The sequence below is a fragment of the Pseudophryne corroboree genome, chromosome 2 (genome assembly GCF_028390025.1).
Source record: "Pseudophryne corroboree isolate aPseCor3 chromosome 2, aPseCor3.hap2, whole genome shotgun sequence".
NCBI lineage: Eukaryota > Metazoa > Chordata > Amphibia > Anura > Myobatrachidae > Pseudophryne > Pseudophryne corroboree.
Window position 1 is genome coordinate 1,030,875,602 of NC_086445.1, and position 23,044 is coordinate 1,030,898,645.

The window sequence follows — 23,044 nt, forward strand, 5'->3', positions numbered from 1 at the left end:
TGAATAAATTCCACGGCATCATCTCGTTTAGTCCTCCTGGGCTGATGGATCCCAAACGGTGAATCCATTTGGCTTCTAGTCGAAGGAGCCTTCCTTCCCGTCACCTCCCCTTAGTGACTTTTCCACATGGTCGATGACCATATGCTTAAGGTCCCTAATGGAATGTCCAGCTTCCAAAAAGTGCCTGGCAACAGGCTGGTCAGGTACTTTCCCCACAGTGACTTTTTTAATTGCAGACCGGTGAAGGGCCATTCGTTCCCTCATAGTTCTGATGGATTTGCCCACATACACCAAATTGCATGGGCAAATTATAATATAGATGATAAATGAAGAAGTACACGTGAGTACATGTCTGATAGGAATATCACGGTCTTGATGTGGATGCTTAAACGATGGTCCGGTAAGCATGTGGGAACACGTAGTACACTTAATGCACTTATAGCATCCAGGTGTTTTCGACAGAAACCCAGACGGGCACTCTGCCTTCTTAATGAAACCTGTCACATCAGTGTGGACTATGATGTCCTTAATGTTGCGTCCTCTAGTAAAGCAGGCCATTGGGCGTTTACTTTTGAATGAGGGGAGAGCTTTGTCTGAGGCAACAAGCGGCCATAGGGCTCTGGAGGCACGTGGAATGACTGCACTTGTGGTGTTGTACTGAGTGACAAACGGGATCACCTCCCCTTTGGATTTCTTGGTATCAGTACTATGAGGGAACGAATGGCCCCTCACCGGTCTGCAATTAAAAAAGCCGCTGTGAGGAAAGTACCTGACCAGCATAAGTGAAAAGCTAATTGTGGACTCCATCATGCCTGTCAACTGTGACAGTGTCTCTATATATGTCTCCCTAAGAGCTGTTTCTTTCATGCCTTTCCTATATGCCTTTAAGTACTGAAACTGTTCTCTCTATGTATCTTCTATTTATAAGATATATGCATATAGTGTTCTCCTCCTGGGTACTTTCTAAAAACACCCTTTCAACATCACTTTTTCTTTTTCTATTTTAATCACATTCTTTTGTGCAACTCAACCCCAGCAGGAATTGATGATTACACCGCGCTCATCTATCTATAACATCGAACAGTGTTCGCCCTATATGGGATTAATATTCAAAACACTGGTGTTTAGGTTACATAAAACGTTGGTATGGTTATAGGAGTTGATTTACATCAGAATCGTTAATGCATGTATGCTGCTGGGATTGTGTTTTTTAACAGGTGCGGGGTCTGGTAGACAAGTATCGGTCTTCACAGCGCACTACATTCTCCATAATCCAATGCGGCAACGACGCGTGCCTAGTTACTATGGCACCGGGCGGCCGCGCACTGATGACGTCATCCGACGGCGCCAATCCACGGAATCCTTTAGCGCCGGCTGAGTGCACACATGGGGCTTCTTCCACACTATAAAGGTATGTTTTGTTCTCTTTTCACTGTTGTACACCTTGACAAAGGGGCATGTGAGCCCCGAAAACGTTGGTTATCCGGTTGTTGTTTAAATACAGGTTTTGCCATTTAAGACGCCGAGTGCCGCTCCTTCTTCTTCACCTATGCAATAGCCTCTTTTGGGAGGAGGCACCGGTGCCTATTTAAAACTGACATGGGAGTGTCAATTCGATTACAATTTATGTGTACTTTTGGATTCTGAGGACTGTTTGCGGTTCCAGCGATTCATCTTGGAATAAGGCACCCCTCCCAGATCTACAGGACCCTTAAAGGTGATACCTCCATTGTACACGTGCACTTCATTCTTCACTAGCAGCACCACTTATTATTGAAGGGACTGTGTTAGAATGACACAGGAGGGTGATCCAGGCTGCAGAGGCATGTCCTCTACTTTAGGGGAACTATACAGCTTCACTGATGACGACGCAGATCGTCTACGCTTCAAGGACAGCTTGGGCTATATAGATAAGGCTGACACGGCAGAAGACATTTATCACCAGTTACTAAAACTTAAGCGCCGTGAGTTTGACTTCCTCTTACATGGGATTGCTCTCTCTGACTATCATAGAGATAAATTGATCCCTAGGGGATTCAGGGTGCGCAATGTCCCTACCATCGGCCGCTTCAACCCTGAGTTCTGTAAAAAATGGATTGGCATCTTAAACAAGTGCAGTCTTGACCTTTTGCTATTGGTGGTGGAAGAAGCTGGCAGAGAACTCTCCCTTACACGGGACAAAATTAGCCAACTGGAAAGGGAGCATCTCCAAGCTCTGCGCAGTGACACCCAACAGGACTGGCTCATTAAGCTGCAGACACAATGTGACACGTATCGAAGAGACTTAACTAAATTTAAAAGGAATAAATATTCCATAGTTAAGGAAGATTATGATAATAACCGTGTCTATAGATGGCTGATGAGCGGTGAACAAGGAGCTAAAACTCCTTACAACGCGCGAGCTAAACACAGTTGGCGTAGGAGGCGGGAGGCACAGTCCCATATGTCAGCTACCTCAAATAGTGAGAATGAGATCACTCTACAGGAGACTGAAGATTCCCCCCATACACCACGTGTCCCTTTAGAGGGAGCACAAGCCAGCTCCGCCTCCAAAGAAAAAGGCAGAAGAGGCAGACCACCCGCAGGGGCGGGCAATGGGCGAGGGACAAAAGGAGCCACCACAAGGAGGAATCGTTAGTGTACAATCTATCAAACAGAATTTTTTCCCCTCATGAACTTTCAGTTCTGGAGAAAGGACTTTCGTTTGTGCCTACATCTAGGTTTGCCGATTTCACCTGGCAAGTAGACATCCATCGTTTTGCCCGTAAACTTAGGCTACAGGAATTTTTTCAAGCACAACGACCAGGTAATACATTGAATGACCAGGAGATGACACACAGTAACTTTATTAACTCTAGGCAATTGTCGTCCTTCGATCCACCTTCAACCAATTCCTCCATTAAATCATATATATACGGTTGATTAATGACTCGGTGTCTAAGTACCAACCCAATAGCCATTGTAACTTGTCTCGACAGGAACAAGGGGCACTTAAGCAACTGGGATCTTATAAAGACATTGTCATCCGCCCCGCCGACAAGGGGGCGGGATAGTAGTCATGAACCTGAGTGACTATCTCAAAGAGGCATACCATCAACTCAATGATGAGTCTACGTATGAAAGATTGACTCAAGATCCATCAGTCGAATATAAAACAGCGGTAGACATCATGCTGAAAACAGCCTGTACTCGGGGCCTCATTTCTCCTAAACTTCTTAAGGCTCTCACCCAGGACCACCCTGAAGTCCCTGTCTTCTTTACGGTGCCGAAGATTCATAAAAACCTCCAGTGCCCACCAGGTCGTCCAATTATATCAGCCAGGAATTCTATACTTCAACCTATTTCAGTTTTTTTAGATAACATTCTGCAACCATTCATCCTTGGACATCAAAGATTCATAAAGGACACCACTTGTTTTCTCCAACGTCTTTCCACAGTGACTTGTGTACCACCAGGCAACATTATGTGTGTAGTAGACGTATATAGTCTCTACACCAGTATCCCCCACCAACAAGGCCTACAAGCGATGGAAGAATTTCTTGTGACAGAACAAATGAGAGACCTGGACCACAAGCTATTTCTAGATCTGCTAAAATTAATTCTTACTCAAAAAATGTATCTTTTTGATGGTCAATTTTTTCGCCAGAGAACAGGGTGTGCGATGGGGAGCAATGTCTCCCCATCCTTTGCTAATATCTTTATGTTCAGGGAGGAGGTCGAAATTTTCTTTAAGGATCCAGAAATGGCCAAGTATATTCTTTTATATACGCGTTTCATAGATGACTTGTTCATCATGTGGACTGGCCCCCAAGCTCTTTTTGAAGCACTAATGACCACAGCAAATTCCCGAGAGTCATCCATCAGATTCACGTATTCTATCAATGATACTACTATCAACTATCTGGATGTTCAAGTGACTACCAGAGATGGACTAATCCATACAGGATGATATACCAAACCCACCGATCAGAACACCTTGCTTCGAGCCAACAGCCACCACCCTAAAGGCTTAATCAATGGACTCCCTAGGTCACAGATGATACGAATAGCCAGAATCACTAGTGACCGCTCTAAACTGGAAGAGGAAATCGACAGACTAATCACTAAATTTTTACGAAGGGGCTACGACCACAGGAAATTACAGGCACAGAAATTAGAGGTCATGGCGATACCAAGAAAGAAGTTGCTTTCCTCTGATACCAAGAAATCCAAAGGGGAGGTGATCCCGTTTGTCACTCAGTACAACACAACAAGTGCAGTCATTCCACGTGCCTCCAGAGCCCTATGGCCGCTTGTTGCCTCAGACAAAGCTCTCCCCTCGTTCAAAAGTAAACGCCCAATGGCCTGCTTTACTAGAGGACGCAACATTAAGGACATCATAGTCCACACTGATGTGACAGGTTTCAGTAAGAAGGCAGGGTGCCCGTCTGGGTTTCTGTCGAAAACACCTGGATGCTATAAGTGCATTAAGTGTACTACGTGTTCCCACATGCTTACCGGACCATTGTTTAAGCATCCACATCAAGACCATGATATTCCTATCAGACATGTACTCACGTGTACTTCTTCATTTATCATCTATATTATAATTTGCCTATGCAATTTGGTGTATGTGGGCAAATCCATCAGAACTATGAGGGAATGAATGGCCCTTCACCGGTCTGCAATTAAAAAAGCCACTGTGGGGAAAGTACCTGACCAGCCTGTTGCCAGGCACTTTTTGGAAGCTGGACATTCCATTAGGGACCTTAAGCATATGGTCATCGACCATGTGGAAAAGTCACTAAGGGGAGGTGACCGGGAAGGAAGGCTCCTTCGACTAGAAGCCAAATGGATTCACCGTTTGGGAACCATCAGCCCAGGAGGACTAAACGAGATGATGCCGTGGAATTTATTCACGCATAAGTGAAAAGCTAATTGTGGTCCCCATCATGCCTGTCAACTGTGACAGTGTCTCTATATATGTCTCCCTAAGAGCTGTTTCTTTCATGCCTTTCCTATATGCCTTTAAGTACTGAAACTGTTCTCTCTATGTATCTTCTATTTATAAGATATATGCATATAGTGTTCTCCTCCTGGGTACTTTCTAAAAACACTCTTCTTTAAAACACCCTTTCAACATCACTTTTTCTTTTTCTATTTTAATCACATTCTTTTGTGCAACTCAACCCCAGCAGGAATTGATGATTACACCGCGCTCATCTATCTATAACATCGAACAGTGTTCGCCCTATATGGGATTAATATTCAAAACACTGGTGTTTAGGTTACATAAAACGTTGGTATGGTTATAGGAGTTGATTTACATCAGAATCGTTAATGCATGTATGCTGCTGGGATTGTGTTTTTTAACAGGTGCGGGGTCTGGTAGACAAGTATCGGTCTTCACAGCGCACTACATTCTCCATAATCCAATGCGGCAACGACGCGTGCCTAGTTACTATGGCACCGGGCGGCCGCGCACTGATGACGTCATTCGACGGCGCCGATCCACGGAATCGTTTAGCGCCGGCTGAGTACACACATGGGGCTTCTTCCACACTATAAAGGTATGTTTTGTTCTCTTTTCACTGTTGTACACCTTGACAAAGGGGCATGTGAGCCCCGAAACGTTGGTTATCCGGTTGTTATTTCAATACAGGTTTTGCCATTTAAGACGCCGAGTGCCACACCTTCTTCTTCACCTATGCAATAGCCTCTTTTGGGTGGAGGCGCCGGTGCCTATTTAAATCTGACATGGGAGTGCCAATTCGATTACAATTTATATATATATACATACTGTATATGGAATAGGGTAATCAGCAACCACTGGTGTCCCACCATAAAAGTATACCTAGAAGAATTATGTCTTTAAAAAAAATAATAGATAAAAGTCTGTTAAAATAGGATAACAATTTATTAAAACAAAAGAAATGCTATATATATATATATATATATATATATATATATATACAGTTGTGCTCATAAGTTTATATACCCTAGCAGAATTACAGGTTAGTGGTTGGGTGAAGCCATATATTGTCAAACAACTGTGTTTACTCTTTTTAAATCATGACAATGCCGGGATTCACGGGATTACAGTGCTCATCTGCGGGAGGGTGGGTGTAAGTAATACTACTTACTATAAGAGATGTGCACCGGAAATTTTTCGGGTTTTGTGTTTTGGTTTTGAATTCTGTTCCGCGTCCGTGTTTTGGATTCAGACGCGTTTTGCCAAAACCTCCCTGAAATTTTTTTGTTGGATTCGGGTGTGTTTTGGATTCGGGTGTTTTTTTACAAAAAACCCTCAAAAACAGCTTAAATCATAGAATTTGGGGGTCATTTTGATCCCATAGTATTATTAACCTCAATAACCATAATTTCCACTCATTTCCAGTCTATTCTGAACACCTCACACCTCACAATATTATTTTTAGTCCTAAAATTTGCACCGAGGTCACTGGATGGCTAAGCTAAGCGACACAAGTGGCCGACACAAACACCTGGCCCATCTAGGAGTGGCACTGCAGTGTCAGATAGGATGGCACTTCAAAAAAATAGTCCCCAAACAGCACATGATACAAAGAAAAAAAGAGGTGCAGCAAGGTCGCTGGATGGCTAAGCTAAGCGACACAAGTGGCCGACACAAACACCTGGCCCATCTAGGAGTGGCACTGCAGTGTCAGGCAGGATGGCACTTCAAAAAAATAGTCCCCAAACAGCACATGATGCAAAGAAAAAAAGAGGCGCACCAAGGTCGCTGTGTGACTAAGCTAAGCGACACAAGTGGCCGACACAAACACCTGGCCCATCTAGGAGTGGCACTGCAGTGTCAGACAGGATGGCACTTAAAAAGATAGTCCCCAAACAGCACATGATGCAAAGAAAAATGAACAGGACATGCACACTTTAACGAACCCATCATTTCAGCGACAGGGTCTGCCATACGACTGTGACTGAAATGACTGGTTGGTTTGGGCCCCCACCAAAAAAGAAGCAATCAATCTCTCCTTGCACAAACTGGCTCTACAGAGGCAAGATGTCCACCTCATCATCATCCTCCAATTCCTCACCCCTTTCACTGTGTACATCCCCCTCCTCACAGATTATTAATTCGTCCCCACTGGAATCCACCATCTCAGATCCCTGTGTACTTTCTGGAGGCAATTGCTGCTGGTGAATGTCTCCACGGAGGAATTGATTATAATTAATTTTGATGAACATCATCTTCTCCAGATTTTCTGGAAGTTACCTCGTACGCCGATTGCTGACAAGGTGAGCGGCTGCACTAAACACTCTTTCGGAGTACACACTGGAGGGAGGGCAACTTAGGTAGAATAAAGCCAGTTTGTGCAAGGGCCTCCAAATTGCCTCTTTTTCCTGCCAGTATACGTACGGACTGTCTGACGTGCCTACTTGGATGCAGTCACTCATATAATCCTCCACCATTCTTTCAATGGTGAGAGAATCATATGCAGTGACAGTAGACGACATGTCAGTAATCGTTGGCAGGTCCTTCAGTCCGGACCAGATGTCAGCACTCACTCCAGACTGCTCTGCATCACCGCCAGCGGGTGGGCTCGGAATTCTTAGCCTTTTCCTCGCACCCCCAGTTGCGGGAGAATGTGAAGGAGGAGCTGTTGACGGGTCACGTTCCGCTTGACTTGACAATTTTCTCACCAGCGGGTCTTTGAACCTCTGCAGACTTGTGTCTGTTGGAAAGAGAGATACAACGTAGGTTTTAAATCTAGGATCGAGCACGGTGGCCAAAATGTAGTGCTCTGATTTCAACAGATTGACCACCCGTGAATCCTGGTTAAGCAAATTAAGGGCTCCATCCACAAGTCCCACATGCCTAGCGGAATCGCTCTGTTTTAGCTCCTTCTTCAATGTCTCCAGCTTCTTCTGCAAAAGCCTGATGAGGGGAATGACCTGACTCAGGCTGGCAGTGTCTGAACTGACTTCACGTGTGGCAAGTTCAAAGGGTTGCAGAACCTTGCACAACGTTTAAATAATTCTCCACTGCGCTTGAGTCAGGTGCATTCCCTCTCCTTTGCCTATATCGTGGGCAGATGTATAGGCTTGAATGGACTTTTGCTGCTCCTCCATCCTCTGAAGCATATAGAGGGTTGAATTCCACCTCGTTACCACCTCTTGCTTCAGATGATGGCAGGGCAGGTTCAGGACTGTTTGCTGGTGCTCCAGTCTTCGGCACGTGGTGGCTGAATGCCGAAAGTGGCCCGCAATTCTTCGGGCCACCGACAGCATCTCTTGCACGCCCCTGTCGTTTTTAAAATAATTCTGCACCACCAAATTCAATGTATGTGCAAAACATGGGACGTGCTGGAATTTGCCCAGATGTAATGCACACACAATATTGGTGGCGTTGTCCGATGTCACAAATCCCCAGGAGAGTCCAATTGGGGTAAGCCATTCTGCGATGATGTTCCTCAGTTTCCGTAAGAGGTTGTCAGCTGTGTACCTTTTATGGAAAGCGGTGATACAAAGCGTAGCCTGCCTAGGAACGAGTTGGCGTTTGCGAGATGCTGCTACTGGTGCCGCTGCTGCTGTTCTTGCTACGGGAGGCAATACATCTACCCAGTGGGCTGTCACAGTCATATAGTCCTGAGTCTGCCCTGCTCCACTTGTCCACATGCCCGTGGTTAAGTGGACATTGGGTACAACTGCATTTTTTAGGACACTGGAGACTCTTTTTCTGAGGTCTGTGTACATTTTCGGTATCGCCTGCCTAGAGAAATGGAACCTAGATGGTATTTAGTACCGGGGACACAGTACCTCAATCAAGTCTCTAGTTGCCTGTGAATTAACGGTGGATACCGGAACTACGTTTCTCACCACCCAGGCTGACAAGATCTGAGTTATCCGCTTTGCAGCAGGATGACTGCTGTGATATTTCATCTTCCTCGCAAAGGACTGTTGGACAGTCAATTGCTTACTGGAAGTAGTACAAGTGGTCTTCCGACTTCCCCTCTGGGATGACGATCGACTCCCAGCAGCAACAACAGCAGCGCCAGCAGCAGTAGGCGTTACACTCAAGGATGCATCGGAGTAATCCCAGGCAGGAGAGGACTCGTCAGACTTGCCAGTGACGTGGCCTGCAGGACTATTGGCTTTCCTGTGTAAGTTGGAAATATACACTGAGGAAGTTGGTGGTGTGGTTTGCAGGAGCTTGGTTACAAGAGGAAGGGATTTAGTGGTCAGTGGACTGCTTCCGCTGTCATCCAAAGTTTTTGAACTTGTCACTGACTTCTGATGAATGCGGTCCAGGTGACGTATAAGTGAGGATGTTCCTAGGTGGTTAACGTCCTTACCCCTACTTATGACAGCTTGACAAAGGCAACACACGGCTTGACACCTGTTGTCCGCATTTGTGTTGAAATAATTCCACACCGAAGAGGTGATTTTTTTTGTATTTTGACCAGGCATATCAATGGCCATATTCGTCCCATGGACAACAGGTGTCTCCCCGGGTGCCTGACTTAAACAAACCACCTCACCATCAGAATCCTCCTTGTCAATTTCCTCCCCAGCGCCAGCAACACCCATATCCTCATCCTGGTGTACTTCAACAGTGACATCTTCAATTTGACTATCAGGAACTGGACTGCGGGTGCTCCTTCCAGCACTTGCAGGGGGCGTGCAAATGGTGGAAGGCGCAAGCTCTTCCCGTCCAGTGTTGGGAAGGTCAGGCATCGCAACCGACACAATTGGACTCTCCTTGGGGATTTGTGATTTAGAAGAACGCACAGTTCTTTGCTGTGCTTTTGCCAGCTTAAGTCTTTTCATTTTTCTAGCGAGAGGATGAGTGCTTCCATCCTCATGTGAATCTGAACCACTAGCCATGAACATAGGCCAGGGCCTCAGCCGTTCCTTGCCACTCCGTGTCGTAAATGGCATATTGGCAAGTTTACGCTTCTCATCAGACGCTTTCAATTTTGATTTTTGGGTCATTTTACTGAACTTTTGTTTTTTGGATTTTACATGCTCTCTACTATGACATTGGGCATCGGCCTTGGCAGACGACGTTGATGGCATTTCATCGTCTCGGCCATGACTAGTGGCAGCAGCTTCAGCACGAGGTGGAAGTGGATCTTGATCTTTCCCTATTTTAACCTCCACATTTTTGTTCTCCATTTTTTAATGTGTGGAATTATATGCCAGTATCAATTAGAGATGAGCGGGTTCGGTTTCTTTGAATCCGAACCCGCACGAACTTCACTTTTTTTTCCACGGGTCCGAGCGACTCGGATCTTCCCGCCTTGCTCGGTTAACCCGAGCGCGCCCGAACGTCATCATGACGCTGTCGGATTCTCGCGAGGCTCGGATTCTATCGCGAGACTCGGATTCTATATAAGGAGCCGCGCGTCGCCGCCATTTTCACTCGTGCATTGAGATTGATAGGGAGAGGACGTGTCTGGCGTCCTCTCCATTAGAATAGAGATAGATAGATTAGATAGAGAGAGATTGTGCAGAGTCGCAGACAGAGTTAGTTTACCACAGTCAGTGACCAGTGCAGTTGCTAGTTAACTTTTATTTAATATAATATATCCGTTCACTTCTCTCTGCTATATCCGTTCTCTGCCTGAAAAAAAAAACGATACACAGCACAGTCAGTCACACAGTGTGACTCAGTCTGTGTGCACTCAGCTCAGCCCAGTGTGCTGCACAGTCATCAATGTATAAATTAAAAGCTTATAATTAATTGTGGGGGAGACTGGGGAGCACTGCAGGTTGTTAGCAGGAGCCAGGAGTACAATTATATTAATTAACAGTGCACACTTTTGCTGCAGGAGTGGTGACCAGTGCCTGACCACCAGTATAGTATTGTTGTATACTACTAATATCTCTTTAAATATCAACCAGTCTATATTAGCAGCAGACACAGTACAGTGCGGTAGTTCACGGCTGTGGCTACCTCTGTGTCGGCACACGGCAGGCAGTCCGTCCGACCAGAATTGTATTATTTATTATTATATACCTACCACCTAACCGTGGTTTTTTTTTCATTCTTTATACCGTCATAGTGTCATCCTAATTGTTACGAGTATACTACTATCTCTTTATCAACCAGTGTACAGTGCGGTAGTTCACGGCTGTGGCTACCTCTGTGTCGGCACACGGCAGGCAGTCCGTCCGACCAGAATTGTATTATTTATTATTATATACCTACCACCTAACCGTGGTTTTTTTTTCATTCTTTATACCGTCATAGTGTCATCCTAATTGTTACGAGTATACTACTATCTCTTTATCAACCAGTGTACAGTGCGGTAGTTCACGGCTGTGGCTACCTCTGTGTCGGCACACGGCAGGCAGTCCGTCCGACCAGAATTGTATTATTTATTATTATATACCTACCACCTAACCGTGGTTTTTTTTTCATTCTTTATACCGTCATAGTGTCATCCTAATTGTTACGAGTATACTACTATCTCTTTATCAACCAGTGTACAGTGCGGTAGTTCACGGCTGTGGCTACCTCTGTGTCGGCAGTCGGCAGGCAGTCCGTCCATCCATAATTGTATTATTATTATAATATATACCACCTAACTGTGGTTATTTTTGCATTCTTTATACCGTCGTCATAGTGTCATACTAGTTGTTACGAGTATACTACTATCTCTTTATCAACCAGTGTACAGTGCGGTAGTTCACGGCTGTGGCTACCTCTGTGTCGGCAGTCGGCAGGCAGTCCGTCCATCCATAATTGTATTATTATTATAATATATACCACCTAACCGTGGTTTTTTTTTCATTCTTTATACCGTCGTCATAGTGTCATACTAGTTGTTACGAGTATACTACTATCTCTTTATCAACCAGTGTACAGTGCGCTAGTTCACGGCTGTGGCTACCTCTGTGTCGGCAGTCGGCAGGCAGTCCGTCCATCCATAATTGTATTATTATTATAATATATACCACCTAACCGTGGTTTTTTTTTCATTCTTTATACCGTCGTCATAGTGTCATACTAGTTGTTACGAGTATACTACTATCTCTTTATCAACCAGTGTACAGTGCGGTAGTTCACGGCTGTGGCTACCTCTGTGTCGGCAGTCGGCAGGCAGTCCGTCCATCCATAATTGTATTATTATTATAATATATACCACCTAACCGTGGTTTTTTTTTCATTCTTTATACCGTCGTCATAGTGTCATACTAGTTGTTACGAGTATACTACTATCTCTTTATCAACCAGTGTACAGTGCGGTAGTTCACGGCTGTGGCTACCTCTGTGTCGGCAGTCGGCAGGCAGTCCGTCCATCCATAATTGTATTATTATTATAATATATACCACCTAACCGTGGTTTTTTTTTCATTCTTTATACCGTCGTCATAGTGTCATACTAGTTGTTACGAGTATACTACTATCTCTTTATCAACCAGTGTACAGTGCGGTAGTTCACGGCTGTGGCTACCTCTGTGTCGGCAGTCGGCAGGCAGTCCGTCCATCCATAATTGTATTATTATTATAATATATACCACCTAACCGTGGTTTTTTTTTCATTCTTTATACCGTCGTCATAGTGTCATACTAGTTGTTACGAGTATACTACTATCTCTTTATCAACCAGTGTACAGTGCGGTAGTTCACGGCTGTGGCTACCTCTGTGTCGGCAGTCGGCAGGCAGTCCGTCCATCCATAATTGTATTATTATTATAATATATACCACCTAACCGTGGTTTTTTTTTCATTCTTTATACCGTCGTCATAGTGTCATACTAGTTGTTACGAGTATACTACTATCTCTTTATCAACCAGTGTACAGTGCGGTAGTTCACGGCTGTGGCTACCTCTGTGTCGGCAGTCGGCAGGCAGTCCGTCCATCCATAATTGTATTATTATTATAATATATACCACCTAACCGTGGTTTTTTTTTCATTCTTTATACCGTCGTCATAGTGTCATACTAGTTGTTACGAGTATACTACTATCTCTTTATCAACCAGTGTACAGTGCGGTAGTTCACGGCTGTGGCTACCTCTGTGTCGGCAGTCGGCAGGCAGTCCGTCCATCCATAATTGTATTATTATTATAATATATACCACCTAACCGTGGTTTTTTTTTCATTCTTTATACCGTCGTCATAGTGTCATACTAGTTGTTACGAGTATACTACTATCTCTTTATCAACCAGTGTACAGTGCGGTAGTTCACGGCTGTGGCTACCTCTGTGTCGGCAGTCGGCAGGCAGTCCGTCCATCCATAATTGTATTATTATTATAATATATACCACCTAACCGTGGTTTTTTTTTCATTCTTTATACCGTCGTCATAGTGTCATACTAGTTGTTACGAGTATACTACTATCTCTTTATCAACCAGTGTACAGTGCGGTAGTTCACGGCTGTGGCTACCTCTGTGTCGGCAGTCGGCAGGCAGTCCGTCCATCCATAATTGTATTATTATTATAATATATACCACCTAACCGTGGTTTTTTTTTCATTCTTTATACCGTCGTCATAGTGTCATACTAGTTGTTACGAGTATACTACTATCCCTTTATCAACCAGTGTACAGTGCGGTAGTTCACGGCTGTGGCTACCTCTGTGTCGGCAGTCGGCAGGCAGTCCGTCCATCCATAATTGTATTATTATTATAATATATACCACCTAACCGTGGTTTTTTTTTCATTCTTTATACCGTCGTCATAGTGTCATACTAGTTGTTACGAGTATACTACTATCTCTTTATCAACCAGTGTACAGTGCGGTAGTTCACGGCTGTGGCTACCTCTGTGTCGGCAGTCGGCAGGCAGTCCGTCCATCCATAATTGTATTATTATTATAATATATACCACCTAACCGTGGTTTTTTTTTCATTCTTTATACCGTCGTCATAGTGTCATACTAGTTGTTACGAGTATACTACTATCTCTTTATCAACCAGTGTACAGTGCGGTAGTTCACGGCTGTGGCTACCTCTGTGTCGGCAGTCGGCAGGCAGTCCGTCCATCCATAATTGTATTATTATTATAATATATACCACCTAACCGTGGTTTTTTTATACCACCTAACCGTGGCAGTCCGTCCATAATTGTATACTAGTATCCAATCCATCCATCTCCATTGTTTACCTGAGGTGCCTTTTAGTTCTGCCTATAAAATATGGAGAACAAAAAAGTTGAGGTTCCAAAATTAGGGAAAGATCAAGATCCACTTCCACCTCGTGCTGAAGCTGCTGCCACTAGTCATGGCCGAGACGATGAAATGCCAGCAACGTCGTCTGCCAAGGCCGATGCCCAATGTCATAGTACAGAGCATGTCAAATCCAAAACACCAAATATCAGAAAAAAAAGGACTCCAAAACCTAAAATAAAATTGTCGGAGGAGAAGCGTAAACTTGCCAATATGCCATTTACCACACGGAGTGGCAAGGAACGGCTGAGGCCCTGGCCTATGTTCATGGCTAGTGGTTCAGCTTCACATGAGGATGGAAGCACTCAGCCTCTCGCTAGAAAACTGAAAAGACTCAAGCTGGCAAAAGCACCGCAAAGAACTGTGCGTTCTTTGAAATCCCAAATCCACAAGGAGAGTCCAATTGTGTCGTTTGCGATGCCTGACCTTCCCAACACTGGACGTGAAGAGCATGCGCCTTCCACTATTTGCATGCCCCCTGCAAGTGCTGGAAGGAGCACCCGCAGTCCAGTTCCTGATAGTCAGATTGAAGATGTCAGTGTTGAAGTACACCAGGATGAGGAGGATATGGGTGTTGCTGGCGCTGGGGAGGAAATTGACCAGGAGGATTCTGATGGTGAGGTGGTTTGTTTAAGTCAGGCACCCGGGGAGACACCTGTTGTCCGTGGGAGGAATATGGCCGTTGACATGCCAGGTGAAAATACCAAAAAAATCAGCTCTTCGGTGTGGAGGTATTTCACCAGAAATGCGGACAACAGGTGTCAAGCCGTGTGTTCCCTTTGTCAAGCTGTAATAAGTAGGGGTAAGGACGTTAACCACCTCGGAACATCCTCCCTTATACGTCACCTGCAGCGCATTCATAATAAGTCAGTGACAAGTTCAAAAACTTTGGGTGACAGCGGAAGCAGTCCACTGACCAGTAAATCCCTTCCTCTTGTAACCAAGCTCACGCAAACCACCCCACCAACTCCCTCAGTGTCAATTTCCTCCTTCCCCAGGAATGCCAATAGTCCTGCAGGCCATGTCACTGGCAAGTCTGACGAGTCCTCTCCTGCCTGGGATTCCTCCGATGCATCCTTGCGTGTAACGCCTACTGCTGCTGGCGCTGCTGTTGTTGCCGCTGGGAGTCGATGGTCATCCCAGAGGGGAAGTCGTAAGCCCACTTGTACTACTTCCAGTAAGCAATTGACTGTTCAACAGTCCTTTGCGAGGAAGATGAAATATCACAGCAGTCATCCTACTGCAAAGCGGATAACTGAGTCCTTGACAACTATGTTGGTGTTAGACGTGCGTCCGGTATCCGCCGTTAGTTCACAGGGAACTAGACAATTTATTGAGGCAGTGTGCCCCCGTTACCAAATACCATCTAGGTTCCACTTCTCTAGGCAGGCGATACCGAGAATGTACACGGACGTCAGAAAAAGACTCACCAGTCTCCTAAAAAATGCAGTTGTACCCAATGTCCACTTAACCACGGACATGTGGACAAGTGGAGCAGGGCAGGGTCAGGACTATATGACTGTGACAGCCCACTGGGTAGATGTATGGACTCCCGCCGCAAGAACAGCAGCGGCGGCACCAGTAGCAGCATCTCGCAAACGCCAACTCTTTCCTAGGCAGGCTACGCTTTGTATCACCGCTTTCCAGAATACGCACACAGCTGAAAACCTCTTACGGCAACTGAGGAAGATCATCGCGGAATGGCTTACCCCAATTGGACTCTCCTGTGGATTTGTGGCATCGGACAACGCCAGCAATATTGTGTGTGCATTAAATATGGGCAAATTCCAGCACGTCCCATGTTTTGCACATACCTTGAATTTGGTGGTGCAGAATTTTTTAAAAAACGACAGGGGCGTGCAAGAGATGCTGTCGGTGGCCAGAAAAATTGCGGGACACTTTCGGCGTACAGGCACCACGTACAGAAGACTGGAGCACCACCAAAAACTACTGAACCTGCCCTGCCATCATCTGAAGCAAGAAGTGGTAACGAGGTGGAATTCAACCCTCTATATGCTTCAGAGGTTGGAGGAGCAGCAAAAGGCCATTCAAGCCTATACAATTGAGCACGATATAGGAGATGGAATGCACCTGTCTCAAGTGCAGTGGAGAATGATTTCAACGTTGTGCAAGGTTCTGATGCCCTTTGAACTTGCCACACGTGAAGTCAGTTCAGACACTGCCAGCCTGAGTCAGGTCATTCCCCTCATCAGGCTTTTGCAGAAGAAGCTGGAGGCATTGAAGAAGGAGCTAACACGGAGCGATTCCGCTAGGCATGTGGGACTTGTGGATGCAGCCCTTAATTCGCTTAACAAGGATTCACGGGTGGTCAATCTGTTGAAATCAGAGCACTACATTTTGGCCACCGTGCTCGATCCTAGATTTAAAGCCTACCTTGGATCTCTCTTTCCGGCAGACACAGGTCTGCTGGGGTTGAAAGAACTGCTGGTGACAAAATTGTCAAGTCAAGCGGAACGCGACCTGTCAACATCTCCTCCTTCACATTCTCCCGCAACTGGGGGTGCGAGGAAAAGGCTCAGAATTCCGAGCCCACCCGCTGGCGGTGATGCAGGGCAGTCTGGAGCGACTGCTGATGCTGACATCTGGTCCGGACTGAAGGACCTGACAACGATTACGGACATGTCGTCTACTGTCACTGCATATGATTCTCTCAACATTGATAGAATGGTGGAGGATTATATGAGTGACCGCATCCAAGTAGGCACGTCACACAGTCCGTACTTATACTGGCAGGAAAAAGAGGCAATTTGGAGGCCCTTGCACAAACTGGCTTTATTCTACCTAAGTTGCCCTCCCACAAGTGTGTACTCCGAAAGAGTGTTTAGTGCCGCCGCTCACCTTGTCAGCAATCGGCGTACGAGGTTACATCCAGAAAATGTGGAGAAGATGATGTTCATTAAAATGAATTATAATCAATTCCTCCGCGGAGACATTGACCAGCAGCAATTGCCTCCACAAAGTACACAGGGAGCTGAGATGGTGGATTCCAGTGGGGACGAATTGATAATCTGTGAGGAGGGGGATGTACACGGTGATATATCGGAGGGTGAAGATGAGGTGGACATCTTGCCTCTGTAGAGCCAGTTTGTGCAAGGAGAGATTAATTGCTTCTTTTTTGGGGGGGGTCCAAACCAACCCGTCATATCAGTCACAGTCGTGTGGCAGACCCTGTCACTGAAATGATGGGTTGGTTAAAGTGTGCATGTCCTGTTTTGTTTATACAACATAAGGGTGGGTGGGAGGGCCCAAGGATAATTCCATCTTGCACCTCTTTTTTCTTTTCTTTTTCTTTGCATCATGTGCTGATTGGGGAGGGTTTTTTGGAAGGGACATCCTGCGTGACACTGCAGTGCCACTCCTAGATGGGCCCGGTGTTTGTGTCGGCCACTAGGGTCGCTAATCTTACTCACACAGCTACCTCATTGCGCCTCTTTTTTTCTTTGCGTCATGTGCTGTTTGGGGAGGGTTTTTTGGAAGGGACATCCTGCGTGACACTGCAGTGCCACTCCTAGATGTGCCCGGTGTTTGTGTCGGCCACTAGGGTCGCTAATCTTACTCACACAGTCAGCTACCTCATTGCGCCTCTTTTTTTCTTTGCGTCATGTGCTGTTTGGGGAGGGTTTTTTGGAAGGGCCATCCTGCGTGACACTGCAGTGCCACTCCTAGATGGGCCCGGTGTTTGTGTCGGCCACTAGGGTCGCTTATCTTACTCACACAGCGACCTCGGTGCAAATTTTAGGACTAAAAATAATATTGTGAGGTGTGATGTGTTCAGAATAGGCTGAAAATGAGTGTAAATTATGTTTTTTGAGGTTAATAATACTTTGGGATCAAAATTACCCCCAAATTCTATGATTTAAGCTGTTTTTTAGGGTTTTTTTAAAAAAACACCCGAATCCAAAACACACCCGAATCCGACAAAAAAAATTCGGTGAGGTTTTGCCAAAACGCGGTCGAACCCAAAACACGGCCGCGGAACCGAACCCAAAACCAAAACACAAAACCCGAAAAATTTCCGGCGCTCATCTCTAGTATCAATAGCAATGACCTACTACTATATATACTGCGCACAACTGAAATGCACCACAGGTATGGATGGATAGTATACTTGACGACACAGAGGTAGGTAGAGCAGTGGCCTTCCATACCGTACTGCTATATATACTGGTGGTCACTGTCAGCAAACTGCAAAACTAAAGTGCACCACAGCTGTAGAATCTAGATGGATAGTATACTTGACGACACATAGGTAGGTAGAGCAGTGGCCTTCCGTCCCGTACTGCTATATATACTGGTGGTCACTGTCAGCAAACTGCAAAACTGAAATGCACCACAGGTATAGAATCTAGATGGATAGTATGCTTGACGACACAGAGGTAGGTAGAGCAGTGGCCTTCCGTACCATACTGCTATATATACTGGTGGTCACTGTCAGCAAACTGCAAAACTAAAATGCACCACAGGTATAGAATCTAGATGGATAGTATACTTGACGACACAGAGGTAGGTAGAGCAGTGGCTTTCCGTACCGTACTGCTATATATACTGGTGGTCACTGTGTCAGCAAACTGCAAAACTAAAATGCACCACAGGTATAGAATCTAGATGGATAGTATACTTGACGACACATAGGTAGGTAGAGCAGTGGCCTTCCGTACCGTACTGCTATATATACTAGTGGTCACTGTCAGCAAACTGCAAAACTAAAATGCACCGCAGGGATAGAATCTAGATGGATAGTATACTTGATGACACAGAGGTAGGTAGAGCAGTGGCCTTCCATACCGTACCGCTATATATACTGGTGGTCACTGTCAGCAAACTGCAAAACTAAAATGCACCACAGGTATAGAATCTAGATGGATAGTATACTTGACGACACAGAGGTAGTGTCACAACTGAGGGCCTGAGCTGACGGAAGGCAGCCTCAGTTGTAGGGGCTGAGATGTACCGGAACCTGGGAGGTTGTATCAGACCCCTGGACATGTAAGTAACATGAAGAGAAACCGCCCGAAGGCGTGACCACGACAACTTGAGTAAAAGTCAATGATATTTATTTATGACAAACTCCATGCATCACAGTAGCAGTAAAAAGTAACATAAAAATCAGCAGAGAAATAATAATACAGTTCCTGGGTACTACAGGGTGGCAGGGGCCACAGAGCTCTGGTGGTATGAGACAGTTCTTATTATCTGCAAGTTGGAAAGTCCTTACCAGGCTCAACTGTAGCAATGAGGAAAGCCCAGGGTCGTACCAGCTGGTGTTCCAGGGAAAGCTGGACTGCTGTAGATAAAATGCTGCTGTGGGTACTGGTTAGAACCAGACAGGTGTTGGCACGGAGTGGATACTGGCTGGAACCAGTTAAATAATAAATAAAGCTTGAGAGCGATGCAATGTAGATGAAATGTAGAATTTGAGAGCGGAGAAATAATAATACCGGTGGAGAGTGGTAAACTGCAGAAAGGACACCGGCCCTTTAAGAGAAGCTGTACACTGCTGGAAGCTGAGCTGGAAGCAGGTGATGTTGTAGCTGGAAACAGGTGAGTCCAGAATGGATCGGAGAGTCAGGCTACACCGCAGATGGAATGCTGGTGCGGGTCTCTATAGCAGAAGTCTGGAGACAGGAGCTGGAACCTGGAAGACATTCACAGAAGAGAGACAAACTGGAACTAGGTTTGACAACCAAAGCACTGACGCCTTCCTTGCTCAGGCACAACCTATTTATACCTGCAGCAAGGAAGGCATTGGCTAGGCAATTATGCAAATTAATAATACTGACAACGGATTGGTAGGAAAGATCAGCTGACAGAATCCAAGATGGCTGCGCCCATGCAGACACTTGGAGGGAAGTTTGGATTGTATTCCATGTGGTCTGGAAAACAGTAATGGCGGCGCCGGCCACCGGAGACAGGAGACGCCAGGCTGACAGATGCACATCCGACCACGCGGACACAGCGGAGGCCGCGGCTGACGTAATCGCCACTCTGAATGCAGAAGCTCAGGGACGGCGGCGGAGGCCGCGGGAGACGCCATGCCAGATGTATAAGGTGTTACTGTGACTGCGTCCAGAGAGACAGGAGAGGATGCGGGAATGTGCACATCAGGATAACAGATGGGATCCGGTCCTGGAGCGCTGAGCCAGCCTTAGGAGGCATCTGATAGGTAAGAAATGGCGTCCAGATACCCGGATCGTGACAGCACCCCCCCTTTAGGAGAAGCCCCAGGACACTTCTTTGGCTTTTGAGGAAACTTGGAATGGAATCTCCGACCAAGGCAGGAGCATGGACATCAGAAGCATTGGTCCATGAACGTTCCTCAGGGCCATAACCCTTCCAGTCAATAAGATACTGAAGTTGACCGTAACGGTGACGTGAGTCCAGGATCTTGGCTACTTCATACTCAACGCCTCGTTGAGTTTGGACTTTCGGAGTTGGAGGAAGTGAGGAATGAAACCGATTCAAGATTAGCGGTTTCAACAGGGAAACATGGAATGTCCTGGGTATTTTTAAGAAGGGAGGCAACTGGAGTCTGTAAGCAACAGGATTGATGACTTGATCAATTTTAAAAGGACCGATGTAGCGAGGTGCAAACTTCATACTGGGAACTCTTAACCTCAAATTCTTCGTGGATAACCATACCCGATCACCCACCTTGAGAGCAGGAACTGCTCGACGCTTCTTATCCGCAAACTTCTTGTACCTGAACGATGCCTTGAGCAGAGCTGATCGTACGCTCTTCCAGATATTGGCAAACTGATGCAAGGTGATATCCACTGCGGGAACAGAAGTTGCTGGAAGCGGTTGGAACTCAGGGACTTTAGGGTGGAATCCAAAGTTGGTGAAGAATGGTGTTGAAGAAGATGAAGAATGATACTGGTTGTTATGACAGAACTCGGCCCAGGGAAGTAATTGAACCCAGTCATCTTGAGAGGAGGACACATAGATGCGGAGGAAGGACTCCAAGTCCTGATTCACCCTCTCAGTTTGACCATTGGTCTGAGGATGGTAAGCCGTGGAAAACTTTAGCTTGACTTGGAGGGCTTGACATAAACTTCGCCAGAATTTGGCTGTGAATTGAACTCCTCGATCTGAGATAATTTCTTCTGGAAGACCGTGGAGTCGAAAGATCTCTTGTATGAATACTTGAGCCAACTTGGAAGCTGACGGAAGACCGGTGAGAGGAATGAAGTGTGCCATCATGGTGAACCGGTCAACTACCACCCAGATGGTATTAAACTTGTTGCACATGGGCAAATCTGTAATAAAAATCCATCGACAAATGGGTCCATGGTCGACGGGGAACAGATAGTGGAACCAGTTGCCCCGCAGGCGACTGGCGGGATACTTTATGTTGAGCACACTTTGGGCAAGATGCAATAAACTCCAAAACGTCCTTTTTCAGAGTTGGCCACCAATAGGACCTAGAGATAAACTCCAGGGTTTTTTGGATACCTGTATGTCCGGCAAAGCGGGAAGCATGGGCCCAATGCATGAGCTTCTTCCTTAGTGTCGGCTTCACAAAACTTTTCCCTGATGGGGGCGTAGAGTCCATCCCTACCGTGGAGAATGCCAACGGACTTATAATAGGATGCTTGTCTGAAGACTCTGATTCATTTTCTTGCTCCCATGAGCGGGAAAGGGCATCGGCCTTGCGATTCTGAGAGCCCGGACAGAACTGGAGTTTAAAGTCGAACCTGGAAAAGAAAAGTGCCCATCTGGCCTGACGAGGGTTGAGACATTGTGCGCCTTTCAGATATAGAAGGTTCTTGTGGTCTGTAAGGATGGTGATTGAATGAGAAGCTCCCTCCAACAGATATCTCCATTCCTCTAGAGCGAGCTTGATGGCTAGCAACTCCTGGTCGCCAATGGCATAGTTGCGCTCCGCTGGTGAGAACTTCCGTGAGAAGAAACTGCAAGGATGTAAATGGCCATCTTTAGCCCTCTGAGATAACACCGCTCCTACTCCAACGGAGGAGGCATCCACCTCTAGGATGAAAGGAGAGTCGATGTCAGGCTGTTTCAGGACAGGCGCAGAGATGAACCTCTGTTTTAAAAGATGAAAAGCTTGCATGGCTTCTTCAGACCACTTGGACGGGTTAGCACCCTTCTTGGTGAAAGCAGTAATAGGCGCCACAATGGTGGAAAAGTCTCGTATAAACTTTCGGTAATAATTGGCGAACCCTAAGAACCTCTGGACCCCTTTGAGGGTTAAGGGTACCGGCCAATTCTGGATTGCTTGTAGTTTCTCAGGATCCATCTCTAGTCCGGAACCGGACACAATGTACCCTAGAAACGGAATGGACTTGACTTCAAAGACGCATTTCTCTAATTTGCAATAGAGATGATTGACACGGAGACGGGACAGAACCTCCTTTACCCAAAAACGATGTTCCTCTAAATTGTTGGCAAAAATGAGGATATCATCTAGATAGACCACGACATGACGGTATAGAATGTCTCTGAAGATCTCATTGACGAAATGCTGGAAGACAGCTGGAGCATTGCTCAATCCGAAGGGCATGACGAGGTACTCATAATGTCCGTCACGGGTGTTAAATGCGGTCTTCCACTCGTCACCCTCACGGATCCGGATGAGATTGTATGCACCTCTCAAGTCCAGCTTTGTAAAGATGGTAGCTCCGCTAACTCTGTCAAAGAGCTCAGTAATCAGGGGTAAAGGATAGCGGTTCTTGATGGTAATGTCGTTCAAACCTCTGTAGTCGATGCACGGCCGCAGACCACCATCTTTCTTTTTTACAAAAAAGAAGCCTGCGCCGGCTGGAGAAGAAGAAGGTCGAATGAACCCCTTTGCTAGGTTCTCTTTAATGTATTCCTCCATAGAATGCGTCTCGGGCAGAGACAACGGATAAGTTCGGCCTCGAGG

General features: G+C 46.0%; 1 long non-coding RNA gene across 2 annotated transcripts in view; it reads left to right on the top strand.

The window, feature by feature from the left end:
- The window catches only part of LOC134988366 (uncharacterized), a 333,162-nt gene that overhangs the window by 85,112 nt on the left and 225,006 nt on the right, over positions 1-23,044 (top strand). For both annotated transcript variants that reach the window (XR_010193855.1, XR_010193849.1), the window contains exons 3-4: positions 1,218-1,411; positions 5,356-5,549. This is a non-coding gene — a long non-coding RNA (uncharacterized LOC134988366). The remainder of the gene's footprint in view (positions 1-1,217; positions 1,412-5,355; positions 5,550-23,044) is intronic.